Genomic DNA, 18,727 nt, shown 5'->3' with positions numbered 1-18,727 from the left:
ACTGGCTTCTCGTGGGTCGGTGGTTCTTTCCGGGGTTTTCCCGGGTTCTTCTTCCACCATTAATACTGGCCGCCATGTATAGCCTATCGCGTGCTGAAAAATGGCGTTAAACCCTACAACAACAACAACAACATACTGCGATGCATTACTTGGCTATACAAAATTATGAGGCATTTACATACCATTAGAATGACGAAATGGATATCCAGATTTGTGCACTATTTGAATCATTCTTGAATTTATCTGTATATAGACGGATATGACCAATGATGGGATATATATTTATTCCACGATGCTAGAGTTATCTTAGAGAGTATAATCACAAGGAGGTCGAAACCGTCATAGTTTGTAAACATTCAGTCGAATAAGTTATTAATAATTCGCTCACTTCTACAATGCCGTCGACTACAAGATCACCATCGCAAACATATGGTAACAAAACAAAACTGTTAGGTACTTCTTGCATAACGCATAGTTGAAGTATATACAATTATTATCTTTATAATAAAGTAATCCCAACAACTGTTGCACGAGTCTAAAGCGCTCTTTAATATTTTCTGCAAGGCACTTATTTGTTGAAGTGATGCTACACATTGTGATTTTCATATGCCATCAAGATACTCTATTCCAATAAACACTATCATCATGTTAAGTTTTAAGTTGTTACTAGTTCCAAATTAATATGAACAGTTTCTTTTTCTTTCAGCAATTGGTAAGTAATTTGAAAACAAGATGACTGATCTTCGCTGGTTAAAGTAAGTGCATATTGTAACATATTCAACCTCTAATCAGGGTAGTAATTGCTTTTATTCGCTATGGTATGAGTTGATATGAATGCCCGAATTAAACGTCCAGGGTTGCTTTAATTTCTCTCTGATTCGATTCTATTAGTATATCTATTTTACTACCATACAGAAATATGATTTGCTAAGTATTTATGTTGCATTGTAATCATTAGTATTAAACGTGCAGACGTATGAACATAAAGACATGTACTAGAAATGAAGAACATTAAAATCACTCATGTCGCCTCTAATTTATCCATCTTGTCACGTTTTACGTCAAACGCTTGGCGATAGAACAGATAAATCTTCCAGGAATATACTGGAGTATAAACGGGCTGAAATTTATCCAATATTTAATTGCTGGTAATGGGTGGGTTATCGTTGTATGTTTTGTACGCGTCCAAATAAATAACTCGAAATACATTCGATTGTTCTGTTTATAAAAAGAACAACCAAAGTATCTTGTCCAGGCATTCTAATACGAACGTATTCCATTCTTGCAAATCACTAGTTGCTTTGATTGATTCTTATTGTAATGATTGCAGTATATCATCGCCAGGTCCTCGTGTAAGCATCACATATCATTTAGCAGCTTTGGTCCATGTTTTGAAGTTACTGTACCTTCTATAGTGCCATATTCTACGTGAAAACAATATAACTGCTCGATAATGATTGCAGTATAAGCTATATGAAATGTGTACTTGTATCACATGTATAAGAATGGTAATCTCTGTTAGTTTTTGTACGCGTTTTAAAACACTGTTGAAATTGTCGAGGCTTTAGTAGCTGTATCTTTATTTTTATGAGTTCATGACAATCTTTATGAATTATTAACATGTAGAGTTTTCTTTGTCATTTCAGGAACTGGTAAGCAATTGAAATTGACATGGAACATGCTTTATTGTTAAGGAATTACGAGGTTTTTGTAACATAATGACACACTGCCCAGAAGTAGTTTTTAGAGTCAGGTCATTGATATTGGTTGCGGCCTTCTATCCTATAGGACCTTGTTCTTTTGCTACGATAAATCTCACTTTTATACATATTACCCCGTGGATTGTAATCATCCGTGAAGGATATCAGATAGGTGACACAGTTACCAGATACTGAAGGTGGTGACTTGTAGCAGTAATCAATACAACCGTCATTAGCACACTACTATGTTAGACACTATGTTTATATTGCTTGTGGATATACTACACAAATGTTTGCAATGCGGCAGGAATAGCATTGTTGATCGTCACTAGAAAGTGTGGATACTCTCTGTTGCAGAGAGAAGAGGATATATTTATACCACATTGTTGTATTAAAAACTACCTTGTTATATATAAAAGGCAAACATTACACAGATACGTATATTAATTTGAAAGAATGTATCGAGATATCTAAATCATGCCGTTTTTCTATAAGCACAGTGGAGTTTTGGGAACCTTACTGAAAAGATTAAATTACTTTTGCGTCTGAATACATTTCACAGAAATGTCAAAGAGACACATAAGAAGTTATATGACTTTTCGACTGTATAATCTGCACATATTGATACATTAATTAACTTTGGAAATTATCTTAGTGCAGGAACGATGGTAACTCGGCTAATATTATCAGAAGAACCTGAATAGACTTTATTTGATGTTGTGGAATAACAAAGGTGCTAATTTGGATCACATAACATGAAACTGATGATGATGACATTGAAATATTAAGGAAAATAGTGGACATCACCAAGTGTAAATCAATTAGATCGATGTGTTTAGTACTAAAATAACGATGGCATATACACTCACAAATCTTCAGAAGATCTATCAAATATGGTTCAAAGACGCAGAGGTAGAACAGCGCAAGCAATGGAAAATTAGTGTTAAAAGCAATGAAGAAAACAACTATTAATTTAGTTTAATAACGCTCCAAGACACTTCACGTATAAGATACAAAGCCACAAATTGTGTTAGTATTCGAGTTGGTATAATACTCAGTAATGAGTCATTTGAACTCCTTTAGGTTCACACGATTTTGAAAGATATTTTATTCAGCTTTCCAAAGGAATTTTAGGATGCCGTAAAAGTAAGCCTATCTGTTTTCCAAAACCTGATTTATATTTTCGAATTAGTATAAACCCAACATATATATTCCGTTAAATTTTAAAATATAAGTTGGATATTAATTTCCATATCCATGCACACTATGCATAAACCGAGATAAAACAGCTTCGACCAGAAAACGAATGACTCCGACTTGGAGAAACATACATTTAGATAGCTCTGTGTCTATATATGAAAGGTAAATTGCATTGGGACACAATAATTGCAAAGTTGTATGACTTGGAAAATATAAAATATGTGGCAGCAAATGCCATTACGAATACTGTAAATCACATTTGCTAGCGTAACGCGTTAATCTGTAATTCAGCATGTCTTCAATGTGGTATCGTAGTCAAATAACACAATCAGCTTTACCGACCATGCGTATCGATTTACGAGTATGATCGCACTCGTCTTTGAAAATTTGCTAAACGTATGCTTGTAGAAATACTGTTGAGGAAACAGTCATATATTGTTTTCCGATCCTGGTATAGTACAAAATTAAAATAATTTATTGTCGAAATTTGCAATTAGAGAACACTTTTTCTTATATAAAACCATGCCGAATATCGTTCAACTGACAAATCACGCAACCTCGTGGTATATAAATACCACGCCGTAATTGAAAAGACGCCATAACTGCGTTATCGAATCCCATAGTTGCACAATATCACGCTTGGCCACAACTAGTTGTTCCGGATAATCCACAGCCGGTTGTAATAGTACAACAACTGAAACAATTTGCACAATAGCGTAATATACGAATACACAGAAGTGAAAGAAAACAAAACCCGGCAAATATGCCTTAGTAGGTCTTACAGTTATACTTCATCAGACTGTGAGACAACTTGGTGAAATTGCAACACGATTAGTCAGTAACATTTGTATGATTTCGACAAGTCGAAATTGCACTCATGGTCTATGATGAACAAAGCCTTTGTCTTATTGCTTCTGCTATTGTTACCGAGGCGGTTGAGGAAACAGATACAGAAGTAAATGAAATAATAGCCAGGATTAGAGTAATTGCAATTTCCAATCCTGGTAAAGTACAAAAATTAAATAAATTATTGACGACATTTGGAATTAAGAACACTTTGTCCATATGTATAACCATGCTGACTATGATTCAACTGACAAATCATATAACCTCGTGGTATACATGACCTCGCTGTATTAGAAAAGACGCCATAATTGCGTTATTAAAACCCATAGTTACACAGGATTAACATCGGCTACAACTAGTTATCCCGCATATTATACAAGTAGTTGTAACAGTACAACTAAAACAATTTGCACAGTAACGTCAGATACGAATACCAAGTGGTGCAAGAAAAAACAAACAAACGAGAAACATGCGTTAGTAGTTATTACAGCTGTACTTCATCCAGCTGTGAGTGAACATAGTAAAATTGCAACAGGATTTAAGATTCAAATTCTTCCACGAGCTCGACAAGGCGAAACTTCACGCGTGGTCTACGATATACAAAATCGTCGTCTTATTGCATTTGCTATTGCTACTGCGTCTTGCAGTCTTATTGCATTTGCTATTGCTACTGCGTCTTGCAGTCTTATTGCATTTGCTATTGCTACTGCGTCTTGCAGTCTTATTGCATTTGCTATTGCTACTGCGTCTTGCAGTGGTGATGACAATGGTCGTCTCAAACTCACTAGTCAATACTATACCTCTAACACTGATTTGTTAACTAGAAAACAAATTGTATCGCTCCGGTAGCCTAAGTGATCTGAGCTTCCGCCTTGGATGAGGAAGTTCACGGGTTTGAACCCCGACCAAGGCATACCAGATACTTGTATAAATGGTACTCGCAACTGCCTCGTTTGGCGCTCAGCATTGAGAGGTCTGGTTGGCCTTGTATCAGGATAATGTGACTGGGTTAGATGTGAATTTACATAGTTGTGGCATGATGCCACAGTGCTAGACATCACTATAAACTGCCACACTGCAGATATCGTAGTGATATGACTAAAACTGTTTAAACTACGTTACAAATCTGTCTCTCTCGCTCTCTCTCTCTCTCTCACTCTCTCTCTCTCTCACACACAAAAACAAAACAAATGTATCCCTACGAATACATGAGCGATTGGGAAAAGTTTGCCGAAACTCAGTGCTCACCGATCAAGGCATTTTATACATTATTATTCAGCAAAGGTAGAAAAAGATTACAAACATGCAAAGTCTGATCCGCGGTGGATTGCAGTAAAATGGGTGACTCTCTATATCCGTATATATGTCTAAAGCATTTCATGATGCTGATATGTAGGTGAATAATATAGACCCTCACATTATCTTACGTCACCATGAACGTCTTGTGACGCACTCTAATAAAAATGAAAATCGAATGGGAACTGATCACTGATAGTGACAAGCATCTGTTTATTGACATTGTAGCGGAAATTTCAAACCATCCATATGCACAACCAAAACAGAGCAGAGTATGCTTGGGCAATGAAGATGCGTTACCTGTTGTTGGGTTTGAACAGGTTGATCCCAAAGAAGATTCAATTCTCACACGCATTTACGATTATCACAGCAACAGCGACCACGGATACTTCTTTGGTGTAGAACTTGAATATTCTGAAGAACGTCAACATACCCATAACTGTTATTCATTAGCTGTCAATACCCCACGAGTGGTTGTCTCATTACCAGTGTGCAATCGCAGACAAATCAGAACACAAGTATACTGAATGTACGAAGCTTGCTCCAAATCGCATGGCCAGAAACAATCAAGTAGTGTACATATGAAATATGCAGTTACGATTTGGATGTTGCATAAGTTAAGTGCGTTCATGGATTTCGCCAACAAGCTTGAATGGCCCCTCAATTCCAGATGAATACAACTATGCGCACAGAAACCACAAATGATGTTGAAAAATGTTCTTTAAACTCATGAACAATTCCGTACTTGGTTAAACGATGGAGAATTTAAGAAAACGAGTTCGAGTTGATAGTGTCCCTAATAGAAAATAAGATAAGCTTGGAAGGCTCATTACTGACCCAGCCTTGGCGTCCCGAAAGAATTTTGATGGCTGTTACCATACATAGTATAACAAAAGCAAAACTGAAGCTTCGAAAACCTAATTGCATTGATGCATTAATGTTAGACTTGCAAGCTGCTCATGTATGCGTTTCATTCCGACATGATCAAACCGCTTACCAAGATTGTGCCAAAATGCTCTATACCAACACTGATTCTTTGCTGATGCATATAGCCACCGATGATGTTTATTCAGATACCACATCAAGTATAGCCACGGACTAATGTAACAACTGTGTTTATCTGAAAGAACACCATGTGTTTAGTAACGGCAATTAAAAGGTGGAGTGCGAGTTCTAAGACGAATGCTGCGCTAAACTACTGAAGAATGCGTGGGACTTCGGTCCAAAATGCAGTCGACTGTGATTCCACCACACGCATTCGAAAATAAAAGACCAACAAGATTTCCACGGGTTATTGCGCAAAAGGATCACGAGTACGAGATGTATGTAGAATGTCTTCGTGAGTGACGTAAATTCACACACAAACATACACACACATAGAGATAACACGATTAGGTCAAATAAACATTGCATGGCTGTACAACGGTGCACCAATGTGAGTTTGCCAGTGCCTGACACCATGCGATGGGTATGTTCTGATATTATTGCCACTTACGCATTTGAATATCACGCGATTGTGTGATTCATTGATGCGACGCATACACGGTAACGCTTTAAAATAGATCTTGGCGGTAGTACCGTATTCACTGAAACGATTTGCAATTCCTCTCGCCCAGATGCTCTACTTAGTGGCGTCGTCAGTCATGGATGGGTCACAGGCATCATATGACAACGAGATGGTTGTCGTGAGAAATCAATAATATCTGATATCGTAAATAAATCAATTAATCATACTGGGTTAGTGGCATGGCATTGCCCGACTTTGAACTCTCCTTGTGGATATAAACACTCAACAAAATTTATTACTGAGTGTTTCTGACGGTGGTGGTTGTGAAAACATTTTGTCAGCAATGGTGACAGTTATTTTGTGGCGTATCGGATGGCAAGCATTAATCCAAACGTGCATATGATTTTATTATTTAGTGCATGCATGACTAATGGAAGTAGAGTTACCCATTCGTGTGATTTTTCTGCACTATGTATCGGTGATCAGAGCAAATATTTATTATACTGATGTCCAAATAACCTTTGCTAAAGTGTACATTGAAATCGTTCAACAATAGGTTTGTAATATGTCCAACACGATTCCACCCCTTATATTTTGTGAACGTAGCAGCAACAGATATCATAAATTCTTTACGTGAATCGACCTTCAATGGCCATGACCATGTTTACGGTCTGAGTGGATATATACGTTTAAGACATTTGATGAATCTTTAGATGTTAATGGCTCAGCTGCTTGTATCTGCAGCAAATATCTACAATGGTTAAAGTGTACTTGTATATGCCAAGATAACGTACACAATGATGTAGAAAAAACGAATGATCAGATTCGAACTTCGTTAGGTGTTTGGACATCACACCAATCAGATTAAATCTTTTTCGGCACTGGTAGGTAACTTCGCCACAACGCTTGTTTGGCTAACCATGCTCAAACAGCCGCGTGGGCGACCTATGCCGCCCTAATTATACTTTTCATCAGCGGCTTGACCTTTCCAATTACAACAAGGACTGTAAATTAGTTTGGATAAAATCCGCTCAGAAACCATGTTTGTATCAATATATTTTACATTTAATGAGAGGCTTTGCCTCCAAAGCGTGGCTTTTTAGTCACGCGACTACCTACAATAAGCTTGGTCTTTATAATATATTTAATGATCCGTCTCGAGATTTGTTCTCCTAGTGTAGGACTGATTGACACGATCTTCCAAAGTCGATAAATTTCTGGAAGTTGACCAGTGTGGTTTCCGCTCAGGCCGACGAACAGTCGACACGACATTCGCTGCATGAGAACTCCAGGAGAAATGCTAGGAACAACACAGAGATCTCCTTACAACCCTTGTTGACCTAACCAAGGTGTTTGACACAATCAAAATTCAGTTTCTCGCATTCTTTCGCCAATTCGACGACAGAATGATGATCAACTCAATGGATGACCCTCAGATGCCTTCACAGTCTCACATATAAGTGTTTCGAAACAACTGACTGACGGGAAGCTGTTCAATCCCAGACGATTGCATTCATTCACGAAGGTGAAAGAAACAATCATTAGGGGCTCCATTGTTACTGACGTTTGAGCCCTCAATGCTAGCGCAGAAGATATGCATACCAGCTTGGGCAGGTTCGCTGAGGCATGTGACAACTACGACCTCACGATCAGCACCAAAGGTCACGTATTAAATTACAGATTGGAAGCCATCTCGCGAACCAAGCATCATAGTGAAGGGTCAGAAACTCCATGCTGTTGACAGTTTCAAGTATCTGTGCAGCAAACTCTCAAGAGCGGTCAACATTGACATTGAGGTCAACAGCAGAATTGCCAAAGCCAGCTCAACATTTGGGAGACTATGTGGGAATGGGTGTAGCTGCAGAGGTAGAAGATCACCGTGTTCCATAAAGCAGTGCTTACTACCCTCATATAACAGACAACTCAGTCAACTCCACACGAGCTGTCCCCACCGGATTTTGTGGATAAGGTGGCACGACAAAATTCATGACACCGAGGTTTTCAAGAGGGAAGGAATCTCATCCGCCTTCACGTTGCTGCAGAGGGCAGTTAGATGGGCAGGACACACATCGTCCGCATGCCCGAGGAACTGATTCCAAAACAGCCGCTCTATGGTGAACTCTGCGAGAGAAAACACACTGTAGTAAGGATACATCTGATAATGCAGATTCGCATTCGCATATAATTGGGCCACCTCAAAACTTTGCAGGTAACGCTACCTCAGATGTAGTCATAGGCAGGAACACCGCTTCCAACACGGATTCTCTCAGCGCCAAGCCCAACTTAGTTTAAGCTCATTAAGATGTTCGTGTGTGATTTCTCTCAGTCACATTTGAGGTTTGCAGAGATCTTCGCAAGGTTATTTTCTGAACCAAACACACAATCACATTAATTCATTAGAACAACACCAACGATAAAAGAGTTGTTAAACGTAAAGTTGAGTTGTCAACATGAACATTATATACTACCCCCTTCATTCTCTGCAGAATCCCATTTGTTGTCGTTTATGCACTCTGCAACCGCGTCAACGGTATCTTTTCTAGCACATATGCACCCACCAAGTACTATGTTTTTGGACAGTTTCCATCTCAAATAAGTATACAGCATCATCTTACCGCACCAAATCATATTCATGGTGTTTCAAACAACAAATCGAGATGACGACCAAACCCGTAGTAAGATGATATTCGACAACTTAGAAGGGACTGAAGTTTCCGTGTGGTTAAATAGTCATCAGGAAGTCACCGAAGACAGTTTGCCTGACTATACATAAAATCATATCGCACTTGCATACCATAATATGTAGTCTTACCTTTATCTACACCAAAGTATTTAGGTGGTTATAGCTGTTATTATGTGATTCGGTCTGACAAGGCTTTGTCGTTAGAAGGTGTGGGGTTTCGAATGGGGATCATCGACACATCTGTCAAAAATTCATATTGTAAATGAACCTATTACATTTTCAAATTATAAAGTCCTATCATGAAGTAAAGGTCGGCCTTGTGAAAATACAAAAAGCAATGAGCTTACGATTTTGAGGTCACACTGAGGCTTTCCCAGACAAAGTAAACTGGAATTGTGTCAGCGTCGATGACCCATAATACAGTTTAATCAGCGTAATGCGGCCAAACAAAATAATGCCCTTGAGGCATTAAAATATTCTACATCAGAAGTGATTTAAATGCAAATGGCCGATGAAACATTTCCATTTCTTGCAGCAACTAAATAGTTGTTAGGAATTGATGCTCAAGCGGATGCAAAAGCGGAATCAGTAGTGGATGTCGGAACATGATCCGAAATAGCTTTAAATAGCTAGACGCATAGTGCATTGTTAACACATTAAAAAGAACAATGCCTTCTATTACCAGGAACAAGTTGCATAATACCATCTTGGACTACGCTGTACAACTCGCAAAAGATTATGAATCAGCTGTCCAATCTAGATTTAGTTGCAATGGTTAAATCAGTCAGATATTTTTTGTAGTGCTTGTGTGTGAATGCACTTGCATTGACGATGTCATGCACACACGAAACACTCTGGTGCCACGCACACATGAAATCCTCATTTTTAACTGGATTTTACAACAGGGCCTGGCACTCAGTGGGTTTCATACTCTGTGACATACAATCACTTATTATATTTGTACTCATACGGACTTGCACAACCTGTTAATGTTGTTCATTAGAGAGCAATCAACCCTGGCTGACAAAGTCGCCTATCATTAATTTATTCAACCATATAGTTTCAAACTCGATTGGGTCGGTCATCATGTATTCATCTATTTGTTGAAGCGTCGGACTCATGTGCGGAAGTATTGATGTTATTTAAAGAAGAACTATGATATATGCACAATATTATCGACGTGTAAATAAAATCAAAGCGGAGAAACAACCACAGGATGAAATCACCATTAAATGCAAACGAGTGTGTGTGGTCTTAGCTACAATTTACGGGCTAGCCATGGCCACACTAGTTGTTCTGGGTATGGATGGAATCACAGCCACGTCAACCATCACAGATGACCCAGTCAATAGTATTGTTGGGGTTATATCCATAGTAACCGCTGTCTATGGTGGTGCTACAAAATTAATACCGACATGATCACATTCACGAACACGTATCTATTCAGAACTTCTCTCTGCAGCGCATAATAGTCTCAGTACGATTAGCAAATTGTACTCGGTGGTTAATGATGATAAAGTAGGATGGCTTAGTTCTATATTGTGGTGACAAAAATGTATTTACATGGACACGCCCAGCACAGAGATAAGGAGCCTTTGGGTAGCGGATTTACAGAAAGGCGCTCAAATTCCTTTAGAAAGAGTATTGCACTGCCAGAACAAGCATTGCATTTATCACGTCTCAGTCTCTAATACGTATACAATATTATCATAATAATGGTAGATATAGCATTTCTGATGTGAAATTATGGATGACATGTAACAAGCTGCAGATGAATGATGATAAAACTGAGGCCATTCTGATCACAACACAAAAACTTTCTCATTCACATTCTTTACCTCAGACAATAAATATCAACAACACCAACATCAAATTCACACAATCAGTATGAAACCTAGGTGTACAGTATTCTCACATTGCACCAACATGTTATATCTTGAGCTGAAACGCATCAGCTCCATTCAAAAATATCTTTCAGTTGATGCCACTAAAACAGCTGTGTGTTCATTAGTACTTTCAAGACTGGACTATTGTAACTGAATTCTGTCTGGTTCATCTCAATATCTACTCCAGAAACTTCAAAAAGTTAAAAACACAGCTGCTCAGATCATACTTAGAGTATTACGATCAGAGCACACCTCCCCGCTACTCTGTACCCTACACTGGCTATCAATTCGATCCAGAATCAAACACAAAATTTGTTCTCTGTGCTACGTTTCACGGACGGACTCCAGTCCATCATACCTTTCCGACCTCACTCATGTGTACACGCCAGCAAGATACTTACGCTCCTCTTCTGACAATCGTATACTCATTATTCCCACTATCAAAACAAAGTCATATGGACAACGTTCTTTTGCATACCAGGGCCCAGCAACCTGGAATGAATTGCCCACTGAACTTAGACACAAAGACATAGTGATCCCATTCAAGAGTGCTCTCAAAACTCACTTATTTCAACTGCAATAACAAACTTAAAGACCTAATAATGTTTCCTACTAATAATGTTTTTTAATTTTTTTCTAATTTCATGGTGTTTTTGTTGTAATCATATCATTATATGTTTTTTATGTTATAGGTGTTGTCTAATGTTGTAAAGCTCTTAGAACTTCTAAAGACTAGGCGCTATACAAAGTCCTCATTATTATTATTATTATTATTTTATTATTGTTAAATGTAGTAAGATCCTATACATACGAATATGAGCAATGCCATTCATTATGGAATATTCAATCGCCCAAGGCTAGCGAATTCCCCTTTGTGTTCAAAATTTCATTCTTCTGATGGCAAGTAAATCTGCCTGACATTGTTTCACGTCAGAGGATAGTGAAAACTCAGCACGACTAGGTAATTTCTAAGTCTCAGTGACTCTGCTGGATTCATCGAATGTATTAAACAAATTCTAGGCCAATGAAAACGTTATCTATGTTACAAAATATAGCAGATCAGCCTCTTTGGCAAATATTATTTCACAATATTCACCTGCATATGTTTTGTCCTTGATGTACATTTGAATTTGCTTTAAGAACACATTTTATTTTCTTTACCCCCATGATCATACCTATAAAAATAAAACTGACTTTCTTAAACCCGAATTATTTACTTATTTTTAATGTATCAGCTAGTATGAACGTGCACACGTTCATTAATTAATCAAATGTACTTTACTCAGCGTTTGATTAAGTCAAATTATTTTAATTACTAAAATTGTTATTAACTAATAATATGAATTATATTTTTGTTTCATTAATATTTTAAAGTAAAGCTCTTTCTAAACAAAAACTTATTTAGCAAAATAATTACTAAGTCAAAATATTTTACTTAGATAAAATATCACAAAGTAATTCCTCTTTTATTTAGAAAATATGTTATTAAAGAATAGTATAGTTTAGTAAAATTATATTTACTTTTGTGCTTCTATTTGCAGTCACCAAGTTTTATTTTACTTAGTACAACTTGCAATCATTAGTAAGTACTTGTGATTACTCATCAAACATTTGTTTGTACTTGGATTGTACTCAGTGTGAGTAAAAACATACACCTTTAAGTTATAGCGAGTAATTATTTTAGCGATTACATGTACACGTAATGCAAACTATAGAGCAACTTTATTGCTTTCAGTGACTTTGAGTAGGCATGTTAATACTCACTTCTGCATCTTTTCTTCCTGAAAAAGTGATATTAGAAAAAGGGAAGTAAATTTAACTTATTTGCTTCCGAAGTAAGATACATTTACATGAGCGTATTCCCAAGTAAAAATACTGTGTATGTTATGTCTTGAAGTAACTATTGCACAAAGTTTGCAAGTCAATCTACTGTCTAGGTTCTGGCATATTTAGATCGTTACAAATGATTTTTTTCCCTCAAGTTTCTCTTCTTCAGTATTTAAACGTAAACGGGCTGTAAGTATTGTCTACAAAACAATATGTATGTTTGCTTTGGCAAAATATATATTACGACATAAAATGGTACATAAATTATCATAACATTTGTATTTCTCTCTCGGTTCTGCTTTAAATCCTCATTAATTTGCATTACTCTATACTGCGAGGTAGGTACTCTATTTCTCAACTACGCTAATTACCTCATTCGGGACAAGCCTAACAAGAATAAAAAAAATGCGTAACTGCTGAAGTGTTGCCATCAAGGATTTTTCTAGACGTTCAAGAGAAACTCACTGAGACTGAGGGGATGAAGAAATGAAGAACTAACTTTAAATTGTATCAGTTGTGTCATATATATGAAATTACTCATACAGTAACAATATGTTTTATTGCTATTTCTCACTTTTGATCCTTGCAAACAAAATGCAAGAACAAAAGAACATTAAAAATAGTTAAAGGTGAGTAAAAAATATCACAATTCAAGTTCTCTTTGTATTGTCTTAGACATATGAGTTATATTATACAATATGCCGTCATGTCCGTCATATTAATGAAAAATGACCAAAGGTTGCCCGAATTTAAATTCGATAGTCTGGACATTGAATTAAGAGATAAGATCTCATTTTCCTTTACATCCTCTTTTATCATATAGGCAAGTAGAGTTACGGTATATAACTGAAAAAAATCCCCATCAACATTTCGCATCAATTGTATGTACCAATCAATAAGTAACCCGACATATGGCTGATGGGATTGTTCTATTATATAATACATCCATCTTCAAGCGAGGGTATAGTTCTTTGCCAGAAACTATCGAGGTAGGGACTCGAATTCAATTCTTCTTTCTCACACTTGGAACACATAGTGTAAGACTAAAAAAGTCCTGACTAGTTACTAAGGCCAATAAATAGCCTCATATAGCTAGACCACCACAATCCTTGTTTTCCAAAATAGGATACACACGCATGTTCATATTGGCAAATACAATACTATGCACGTTATATTTTGAAATGGGTATTCCAACAATATAGGTCACAGTAATCCCCCAGAAACAATTTTCTAAGCAACGTTTCCCTCAATGGAATATAAAAAAGGTGTGAACATTTGCTTTGACACAGATGGGGAATAGAAGGGTCTTCGGAAGGTTGATACAAAAAGAAATCTAAACTGCTGGCTTCGAAATCCTAAAAAACAAAAACATGAGTAAAAAACAGAGAACTTTAAACTTTATAGTATGTTGCAGAAGGTAATATAAATTATATGAAAGGTTACTAAAGATTACACTTCAAACAAGTACATGTACTTCCTAATTTTTTTTATTACTTAAGTTGAAAGTTTTATAACTGATTACTAGCTTCTACTTGCCAATTTCCCACCTTTACGTTGCATTACTTAATTTAACAAATGATACTTAATTCAGAGAAAACCACATCAAGCTCTTGCTATGTAATCTAATTTCAGGCATGAATCACTTATCTGCTTTACCTGAAAAGTATATTCTACTTAATGCAAGTTAATTTCAGCATAACGGAGATATATTTTAATGATTCCACGGAATACAGAACATGTCTTCTAAACTAAATGTGTAATATGTCGTACATTTTCCTGGTCCCATAAAAGACTTCTATATAAGCAATGCGTTACTGAACGGTCAATAAACGCTGAAGGCATAAACCGGTATATAATAGGTACAAATATTAATAAGTGCTTTCCAAAGTTTATGTAGATAACACATGCGTAAAAAACAGCGATAAAGGCAAAGAGGTTAAATTATTTATTAATCCTCTCCTCATCTATTAACCCCGACCCCAACAAAAAGCACGAAGATCTACCTGGAATACGTGCTCTATGCATATAACCAGATACAGGTCAAAATGGTTATCCGCACCGTATCATTGAGACTCACGGGGGTGTAAGATGAAGCAATATTTAATTTAGTCAAATGCGTCTACACGACTATATGGATTTGTACCTTAAATAACCCTAAGAGAAAACAGTTGACAAGAAAAATAAAAACGTGCGATATTTTGACTTTTTTATCTTAGCGATCAGTTACAATATATTAGTCAGTGACATGCATGTTTTGATTAAATATTTCTTATTAAAACAACAACAGGCATTACAAAGCCTTGCAAGATCACAAACATACAAAACTAATTAAAGGTAACACATGAAAGAACAAACTTTGTTACATAGGTATATTATAACAATTTTGTTCTACCGATATTTCGTTCACAATGACTTATACAATATATTGTACTTAATAATGTCTTTTCCGAACTGAAAATGTAGATGAAACTATTTCAAAGTTTACATGAAATTCCTTCTTTGATCAAATATAATTAAGACGTTTTATAAATTGAATGACAACTAGTATCAATTCGTCAAGAAATCTGTAAGTCTAAACACTATACATCAATGTAACGTCTATTTACCATTCATTAAAACTTTAGGTTGATTACGTTCAATGTTCAAAGAAATTAGTAAACATTTTTATTGGCACGTTCCGGTTTTGATAGGAGTATCACCACGTGAAAGATGAATACAAATCAATACAGTAATACATACCATTTTCCTTGCTAATGTTAAAAATGTCACGTACTTGCTAAAACTTCTACTGATTATTCAGTAAATTGTATCCAGTTAATTCTCAGCATTTAATCATTTTCTCAGCACTTATTTCAGCATAAAACTTCGTGTCCTTTACTATTTATTCTATCTTCTTACACTAATGAGTCCTTGGTGATGTCTAAGCCATACTCTAGGGATTTCTCATGAAGACTATCGTCGAATGATGAAAGTTGGCGCGCACTACTATTCCCTTTGTATATAGCAAGTGAAGAGGAACTGAAGAAGAAAATGACATTCTCAGAGAGCAGACTGTTCATAGTTCCCTCTATATGGAATGTTCCAGGTTTGGAGGGAGCTGATCAAACAGGGTCGTGTAAGCGCATTTACTAAGTTTAAATCAAATGTTACTTGTTTTTCTGTAATTTAATACTAGCATATCTTCACCAAATAAATGCAATACTATATTGTTGAATGCTCGACACCTTTGTTACAACTCTTTTTTCTTAACTAAGTAACTGCAAAGAGTGAAAACCAACAAACTTTGTAAAATTGAACGAAACAAAGATTATTAACCTAGACTAAAATGTGAAAGATTAAAAATTACATACAGTATAAAATACCAAAGAGTCCAAAACGTTTTATTACAAGTCCAAAACTATTCAGTATTCCATGTGAGCTTCAGTGTTGTTAGGAATGAAGTCCAATCCAGTGTGCTGATGTGCATATGGTCTGGAATAGTTTGATTTTCTAACAGTCTTGACATTTTACAATTACACAATCGAAAATGTCTTTAAATGAAGTCTGAGTAGTCCCAACAACGCTGTTCAAGCCTACAGTTTAAGAGCACCTTATAATTCAAATTAATAATTGAAAGAAATAAATCAAGTACTCTCATTTAAACACAACTAAATAAGGACACGAAGAATGATTTTTAAGACACGAATATGTTATTATCAGGTGCACATCCCTAAAAACCTAAGACAATTTCAGAATCAGAATGAGTGTCCAGTAATCGTTTCTAGATTGTTCTACTTGTCCACAGGCCAGGGCCTTTAGCTGCTTACCAGTCAGGAATTAGGACACCTAGTTTTCATAGGGAAACCTATGACCTGAACTCAAATCCATCAACAAGATTTATTTTCCACCTTCCATGGTCAAATGGCCGCGATAACATGTTTTCTAAAACTAAAAGCTACATAATGTGTTTAGAAATAACCATTCCAACCTATAATCATAAAATCTTAGCACACGTAATATAGATTTTCATAAAGCCTTAATTTTCATCAGAAAGCCTCCAGACCGTTCATTATTTGGACTTATACGTACTAAACTGGAACAACTAAAGAGAACGTTGAATATTTACTGCTGATATATATATATATATATATATATATATATATATATATATATATATATATATATATAAAATTTTAATTAAAAGGAAACGAGGCTTCGCGAGTTTCATTTTATGGAAAACTGTATACACCGAGTGGTATTTCATTGATACAGCGTACATACTGTAACGTTTGTGGATGTATATATATAATCCCATTAGTTTGACATTGTTGGTACGGGTCAATGCCCAGTGAAGTAAAAATATTTACCGCTTCCTTATATGGTTATAACGTACCCGAGTTCGAAAATCTGTTATTGTTTAATACCTCAATATAAAGATGATAACGAACGCTGACTGCATTAAAATTTTGACGTTTTCAATGGTTTAGTCGAGACAAGTCCAGGACAGTTGCATAAATCTAACTGCTTGGAGATACAAAGGTGACTATCAGATATCTACACATAAATACAGTTGACGTGGAATATGTAATATAACATCAGAAAAATTTGCATTGCCATGAAGCGAAAATGCAGGGAAAGGTAAGAAATAGTTATGGAATCTGAACAGAGAGCATAGGACAATAGAATACCTCCACCCAGATCTACTGATTGGCTATCTGAATCAACTTTTGGTTTTTATAAACAGATGTGACGGCTATATATAGCTCCTACCCAAATTAGAAATTCAAAATACATAATATGTAATTTTGACACCACCAAAATTATATAAAGAAACCATGAATAGGTCTATATCCTGGAAGTTAAAATTGGAATAAAAATACAGTTACAGAGAGAGAGAGAGAGAGAGAGAGAGAGAGAGAGAGAGAGAAACTGAGAGAGAGAGAGAGAGAGAGTCACACTAACCTTCTATACAAGTCACCAGGTTCATGAGCGTTTTCTGTTTTACGTAAATGGCGCATTTGTAAATTCGTTTTGTAAAGAGACAGAGAGAGAGATCGTTGTATGAAACAAGTGAAAATCCCCAAGACACGTATTTTCATGGATTTTAGCCGGTATCTAACTAAAATAATCCACACAGAGAGAGATTTTTAGAACATGATAATAGGTTTATTAAACAACAACAACAAAGCATTAAGTACGCCACAGTATGTGTGCCTCGTAACCGACACATTTAACATATAGGCCTAGTGTCGACTGGTAATTGCAAAGATGTATCATTGATATTATGAACACTGTAGATAGCTCCAAGATTACCGTAGGTTACTTGGTACAAGTTCAGTTTTAATCTTTTCGTCCAGCGCAATTTGTTTTTCTCTCTCACTCCATATTTTTGCTTAGTTTGTCCCTTTCGCACGAGACGGGATAGGGGAATGGAAAAAAGTAAGGATTCCGTTAAAATTGTGTGCAATTTTAATTTAATTTAGAAAACAGGGACTATTAATACTTTTTATCGTTATTTTCATATGTTATTTTTGATTAGTGAATGAGTAGAAATTCATCATTCATCTATAGGCCATCGGTTGAAAGAATGTTTATATATTCGTATTATTGCCTATTATGAATTTGCTCTATTCCAACACTTTAAATGCCATGTTATTTTTAATGTATGTGGTGTATATATATATATATATATATATATATATATATATATATATATATATATATATATAGTTTTGAGAGATGGAATCAAACAAGGCAAAGGCAGGCAAAGCTATAAAAGTTTTATGTAAAAAAATGATTGCAT

Source organism: Sinohyriopsis cumingii, chromosome 14 (genome assembly GCF_028554795.1).
Source record: "Sinohyriopsis cumingii isolate HCF-2022 chromosome 14, ASM2855479v2, whole genome shotgun sequence".
Lineage (NCBI taxonomy): Eukaryota > Metazoa > Mollusca > Bivalvia > Unionida > Unionidae > Sinohyriopsis > Sinohyriopsis cumingii.
Note: the sequence above shows the minus strand (reverse complement) of the source record.